The sequence below is a fragment of the Octodon degus genome, unplaced genomic scaffold (genome assembly GCF_000260255.1).
Source record: "Octodon degus isolate 3935 unplaced genomic scaffold, OctDeg1.0 scaffold00080, whole genome shotgun sequence".
In the NCBI taxonomy this organism is placed as follows: domain Eukaryota; kingdom Metazoa; phylum Chordata; class Mammalia; order Rodentia; family Octodontidae; genus Octodon; species Octodon degus.
In genome coordinates this window covers 8,010,616-8,017,517 of record NW_004524656.1, presented here as the reverse complement: position 1 = coordinate 8,017,517, position 6,902 = coordinate 8,010,616, and positions in this window count along the sequence as shown.

Here is a 6,902-nt window from a genome sequence, read left to right as displayed (position 1 = left end):
CAAAGTCTGGGCATGTGGCCTAATGGTGGAGCCAGCACTCAGCATGTGTAAGGCCCCAGATTAGATCCCCCATGCCAAAGGGGAGAGGGGAGAGGAGCTGGAGGGAGACAGCGAGAGAGGGAGGGGAGGGGGAGAGGGACTGGAAGAAATGAAAACCAAGAGATCCATGTATATATCAGAATTGTGAGGCTGGATGTGGTGGCACCCACCTGTAATCCCAGCTCTTGGGAGGCTGTAAATAGGCGGATCACTACAAGTCCGATCTGCATAGCGAGACCCTGTAGATCCAGTAGACCCTTACTAAAAAACAAACAAAAAGAAAAAGAATTGTGTATAGACATGCGCACAGATGGCATTCAGTACAGATGGCTCCAATACACAAAGAGCTTCTGCATATCAATAAAAACCCTCAAACAATGTGATAAGTGAACAGTGAATACAAAAGGCAATTCATAGAAGAAATTCAAATGTCCAACAAACATATGAAAAAGTTCAACTCTATTAGTTCAACCTTATTAACAGTGAAAAGATATAAATTAAAAAGGTATTTTAAGTACCACATTCTTCCCTCTTTCCCTTCCATCTTTCCATCCCTCCCTCTCTGATAGGTCATATGTTGGTGTTGATGAAGGTATTGGTTGGAGTGCACATTAGTCTATCTTTTGAAGAGTAATTTGAATTATTCCAACAAATTTAATAAACAAAAATTTTTAAAAAGAAAAAAAGAATAATTGGGCAACACCTATTAAAATATAAAAATGTAAACTCTGTGAGCATTGTCACACCTAGGATCCAGTGACACAAATAACAAAATGTCAGTAGTGTGTACAATATCAAAAATTTGGGGGTTGGGGTTGTAGTTCAGTGGCACAGAGCCTGCCTGGAAAGCACAAGGTCCTGAGTTCAATTCCTGCTACAGAAGAAAAAAAATTTTTTTTGAAATAGCTGGGCTTGGTGGCTCATGCCTGTAATCCAGGATTTAGAAGTTTGAAGCAGGAAGATCATGAATTCCAAACCAGCCTAGACTGTGTCTCTAGTTCAAGGCCAAAATGTACTATATTAGCAAGACCTTGTATCAAAAACAAACAAACAAACAAGCAAGCAAACTAAGAAACCAAGTAAATGACCAGAGATAGGACACCAAGACATTTGTCATTTATTCAATGATATCCTAAATAACCATTAAAAAACAACGGTGTAGGGGCCGGAGAGATGGCTCAGTAGAATAAGTGCTTCCCTGGCAAGCTCAAGGGCCTGAGTTCAATTCCCGGTTCCGCCAAAAAAAAAAACCAAAAAAAACCCAAAAAACAAAAAAAAACAAACAACGGTGTAGGGGAGAGAGCTCAGTGGCACCAGTACCTGCTGGGCAAGCACAAAAAGAGAAAACAAAAACAAAAGCACAATGGCATAGCTTCTTATGAAATGACTTTGGAAATCATTTATAACATGTTAAATTGAGAAAGTACATTATAAACTCATTTCTTTTCTTTATGTCTTTAGTACAGGGTCTGCAGGGTCTTACTACACAGATCTGACTCATAATGATCCTCCTATTTTCAGCCTCCTAAGTGCTGAGATTACAGGCACTTGCTGCCACGCCCAGTCTCAATCACTGTCCCTGGGGGTGGGGCCTACGATTTCATTTGTGTAGAAATTTTTCAATATGTATTTGTGCTTATATATGTATATAGTAATATTTTTTTATCTGCATAAATATAAACAAATCCAGAAGATAGACACCAACATGCCAACAGTGGCTTCCTCTGAAACAGAGGACTCGTTTCTTTCTTTGCTGAAGTTATCTACCCGGTGACTGCATACAGAGGGCTATTTGGGGCACTAAGGATACATCAATAAATAAAACAGGGCTGGCCAAATAGCTCAGCAGATTAAAGCCTGCAAGCAGGAGCAGGAGCCAGGGGTCCGATCCCCAAGCCTGCTGTGCTGGCTCCATCCCTGGGGCGCACTGAGACAGGTGACTGAGACTGGGCTTGGTGGCATGTGCTTGTAATCCCAGGTCTTGGGGGCTGTAAACAGATGGATCATTATGAGTCCGATCTAGTAGTGAGACCCTGAACACCCTGTAGACCCTTCCATAAATAAATAAATAAATAAATCAGACAAAATCTCTGTCCTTATGGAGCTTACCCAGTGCAGAGAGACAGACAGTGAAGGACAGATAGTGAAGAACAAACAGCTTTTCAGATGTGAATGTATTATAGAGGAAGACAAATCAGAAAAGGGAGCTGGACAAGCAGTTCATAATTTTTAAATAAGCTGGATTGAGCATGTAGAAGGTACATTTTACAACCTTATATACTTTTTTAAAAGGGGAAAGAGTAACAAGTGTTTTTCTTTTTTATGTGGATTTTTTTTATATACCATATAAACAGTGTAAAAAGAGAAGAAAAATTCTAGCAGTGGAATTTCTAACCTAGATTAGGGGAAAATTTGTCTCTCTTGTTGTCTTAAGTATTTCCCTTATTACTAAGACAAAATAACCCACATCCAAAATTTAAAAAGGAAAGGCTTATTTATTTTTTATCGTTTTGTTTTCTTTTCTTTCTTTTCTTTTGGATTTAGGCCCTTGCGCTTGCCAGACAAGCGCTTATTCTACTGAGCCATCTCCCTGGCCAGTAAAGACTTCTTTAGTTTACAGTTTGTGGAGGTTTTAGGCCATTGTCACCTGGCTCCAAAGAGGGGCAACTCTTCACAGCAGCAGAGGATACCAAGAGCAGCAAGAGAGGAGGAGGAGCAGAGAGGCAAACCTCTTTGTTCTGTCTATTGTATGCAGGATGCCCCCCAAGGGCAGGTGTAGCACTCACACCCTTAAACCTAGCACTGGATTAAAAAAAAAAAAAAGTATTTAGTACAGGGTCTACAGGGTCTCAGTACACAGGTCAGACTCATAGTCATCCTCCTGTTTTCAGCCTCCCAAGCACTGGGGTTACAAGCACACGCTACTATGCCCAGTCCCAATCACTGGCTCAGCGCACCCCTGGGGCAGGGCCAGCATGGCATGCCAGGGATCAAACCCTGGCCACTGCACTCTGCCTAAGCAGGCGCTTTAGTCCACTGAGTTATCTGGCCAGCCCTAGGATTGGATTTTGAATTAGTCACAGTCTCTAGATTCATTCACCTTCAAAAAACCCTAGGACTACATGAGGCTTTGGGGGAACATCTAGACACAAACCATGACATTTTGCCACTTGCCCCCCAAAAGACTCATACACATCCCTTTGTGCAAAAGGCATTTAGTCCATCTGGAAGAGTTGCCAAAGTCCTAACAGTTTTAGTGTTGCTGAAAAGTCCAAGTCCCAACTCTCCTCTGAGAAGTAAGTCAAACTCTTAGCTATGAGCCCCTGTACAAATAACAAGAAAGTTAAACACTTCCAACATTCAATGTCACAAGATAGATATTTTTATTCCAAAAGTTATAAACAAGGGATACAAAAGAATCCCAAAGCAAATCCTAATCCAGCAAGTCAAACATTGTAGTTGCACATGCCTCATCTGAGGCAAGCTGTGGCAAGATATGAACTCCCAGGGCTTGGGTGCCTCCACCTGCTGTCCCCTGCTGTCACTTCAACATTAGACTATTTTGAGGTTTCTTTTGCCAGACTGACTAGTCCACTGTCCTCCAAAAGGAGAATACAAGCCACTTCTTGTCCTTTACAGTCTCAGGTAAAGTCTCTGGACATGAGCAAAATGCAGACAAATTTTCTGCCAAGCTATAACGCGTATCATCTGGACTTTTGATTGTAGCTCCCATGGCTTTTCTATGGGGCTAGCTTTTTTCCCTCCTTGCAGTTTTCCTCAGAGAATCCATGTTCCTGGCTTCTCCAAATTTCTGGGGTCTCCACTGCACCTTTGGCTTCACACTCAAAGCTTCACACACTGCCCTGTCAGGGATACACCTCCTGGCCTTCCAGGCCTTCTGAAATCTGAATGGAAGCCTTCCTGCCTCCGTAACTCTTTCATTTTTTATTTTAATTTTAGGGAAGGGTTCTACAGGGTATTCTAGGGTCTTACTACTAGATCGGACTTGTAGTGATCCACCTGTTTATAGCCTCCCAAGAGCTGGGATTACAGGTGGGCACCACCACACCCAGTCCATTTGCCATCTCAGCATGTCCTGGGGAGCAGGGGCAGCACAGCAGGCCCAGGGATTGAACTCCTGGCCCCTGTGTCTACCTAAGCAGGTGCTTTAAATATGCTGAGCTATTTGGCCAGCCCTATGGCTCCATAACTCTTGCATTCTGCATGTACCTAAAAAACAAGCGCTATGTGGATGATGCCAAGGCCTGCTGTCAGCAGTAGTAGTCAGCTTCTTTCCCACTTGGGTGTTGGGACTGAGTGCTGGGATCACTGAACACTCTGAATTCAGTTCTGAAGAAGAAATTTTCTACGCTGCCGCTATTCTGGAACATAGTGCTTTGGGATGTTCTTCTCAAAGTAGTCCTTCACTTTTGCAATCTTGAGGCTGCAAATGGGTAGAGAGTCGTGCTGATTCCTGTGACCTCCTCATGTCTTCTTTTCTATTCTCATGTTCCTTTTCATGCAGGAGGCTATGCCTCTCAGCTACCTCCCTGACCCTCCTTTTCCGTAGTTAAATCTCCCCTGCTCTGTCTTTTCAGTCTACAGCTTTACTGGAACTTCCTTTCTGGCCAGATTCAAAATATTTTAAATCATTCCACTGGGCCTTTATACTCTTGATTCTCAGCATAAATTTGGCTAAAAGCCCCAACAGCAGCCATGCCACAACTTCAACATTAGACTGTCTTGAAATTTCTTTTGCCAGATTAATTAGCTCACCATCTTCCAAAAGAAGAATACAAGACTCCTTCTGATCTTTGCAGTCTCAAGTAAAGTCTCTGGACATAAGCAAAATACAGATAAACTTTCTGCCAATCTATGACACATATCATCTGGCTTCAACAACCAATGCAATCCTTCTTCTCAGCAGAGACCTGCAGACCCTGGTCTTTACTGGTAGGATTTCTATCAGCCTTCTGGTCTGAGCTCTGACCAGACTTTCCCATACGGATCAGCCTAAGGCACTCCAGCACTTTTTCAGCCAGCATTTCTGAGCCTTTCCAAACTCTTCCTATATACCATTCCCAAAGGCTCCTAAACCACGGGGTCACATGTAGTCACAGCAGTGGCCCCATGTCCCTCATACCAAATTACGTCTTAGTTGCTTTTCTCTTATTGCTGAGGCAAGATACCCAACACCTAAGGTTAGTGGAGGGAAGGTTTATTTAGCTCACCATTTGTACAGTCTGTAATCAGCTGACTCAAGATAAGAATGACACATAGCAGAAGGATGGTAGTTCGTGGCAGTGGAAGACACCACAAGCACCAAGAGCAGCCTCTTTCTACTCCTTTTATCTTATCCAGATTTCTGAGATTAGGGCAATAAATACAACTACAAACTGAAATCAACCGAGTCACGTAAGGTAGACTTCTCACAAAGACAGGGTAGGTAAGTATGTACAGGAAAGCATAAAGTGAGCATCAATATGAGTAAAGACTGATCTAGGACCCACCAAATAGCTCAGCGGATTAAAGTGCCTGCAAGCAGGCTCAGGGGCCAGGAGTTCGATCCTTGGGCCTGCCATGCCGGCCCTGTCCCCGGGGTGTGCTGAGATCGCAATTGAGACTGGGCGTGGTGACACATACCTGTAATCCCAGCTCTTGGGAGGCTGTAAACAGGTGGATCACTAAGAGTCTGATCTAGTAATGAGACCCTGAACACCCTGTAGACCCTTCCCTAAAATACAAAAAAAAAAAAAGAATCATCTCTAAATGTTTATCCGTAACTCTAGAAGCCAATCTACAATGAGTGAAATCTCGCTCACTGACTGCTCCTATTACTAGTATGTCAGCTGATACGTCATTAACCCTTCCCTGAAAGGCTTACTTTCTAAGGGCCAGGGATGTAGCTCATTGGTACAGTGCTTGCCTGGCAATCATAAGGTTCTTTTTTTTTTTTTTTTTTGGTGGAACCAGGGATTGAACTCAGGCCCTTGCACTTGCCAGGGAAGCACTTATTCTACTGAGTCCACCTCCCCGGCTCCCAGGCATAAGGCGTTTTTTTTTTTTCTCTTCCCCCAGTACTGCGGAATAGAACTTGGGACCTTATGCCAGGCAGGCACTTATGCCACTGAGTTATCTCTCCAGCCCTAAGGTTCTGAGTTTGAGTCCCTGTACAAAAAGGAGAAAAAAAAGAAAAAAGAAAAAAAGATTCACTTTCTTTCTTCTTTCTTTCTTTCTTTTTTTTTTTTTTTTTGCAGAACCGGGGATTGAACTCAGGCCCTTGCACTTGCCAGGGAAGCGCTTATTTCACTGAGCCATCTCCCCGGCTCCAAGATTCACTTTCTTGAAGACATTTACCTGAGAATGTTTAATAAATAAGTTTGCATTTCTGAGTACAAGCCTATGGAGCAGCCTGATACAATACAAGCTTTTATCTATGTGAGGATAAGCCCATTCATTAAAATAACAGTATCCTTTATTTTATTAGTTGTTCTTATCAGCTGGGAATTCACATTAAGGGGAAAGAGATGAGCATTTTGATGACAACTGAAGTCAACCAGATTGATTGGAAGTTCTTTGTGTTAAGGAGCTACAAATGACATTTTTGACTTCACTCTGTACAGCCTGTGGTGGGTGAACCAGTGAGCCTTATCGTCCTTTTTCGCTGTGGTCCCTTTGGCTCTGTGCGGAGAAGAGGAAGGAACAACACTTTTTTATGACTGCGGTGTAAGTAAAGGAAGTAAAGTTAGGACTTTGGCAGAAAGATTTAAACATGGGGAATACGTTCTGACTGTGGAAGTACAATCTCAGTTCCTCACGGTGGGAGCAGGTTCTAAGTGGTGCAAGAACAAGTTTCAATAGTT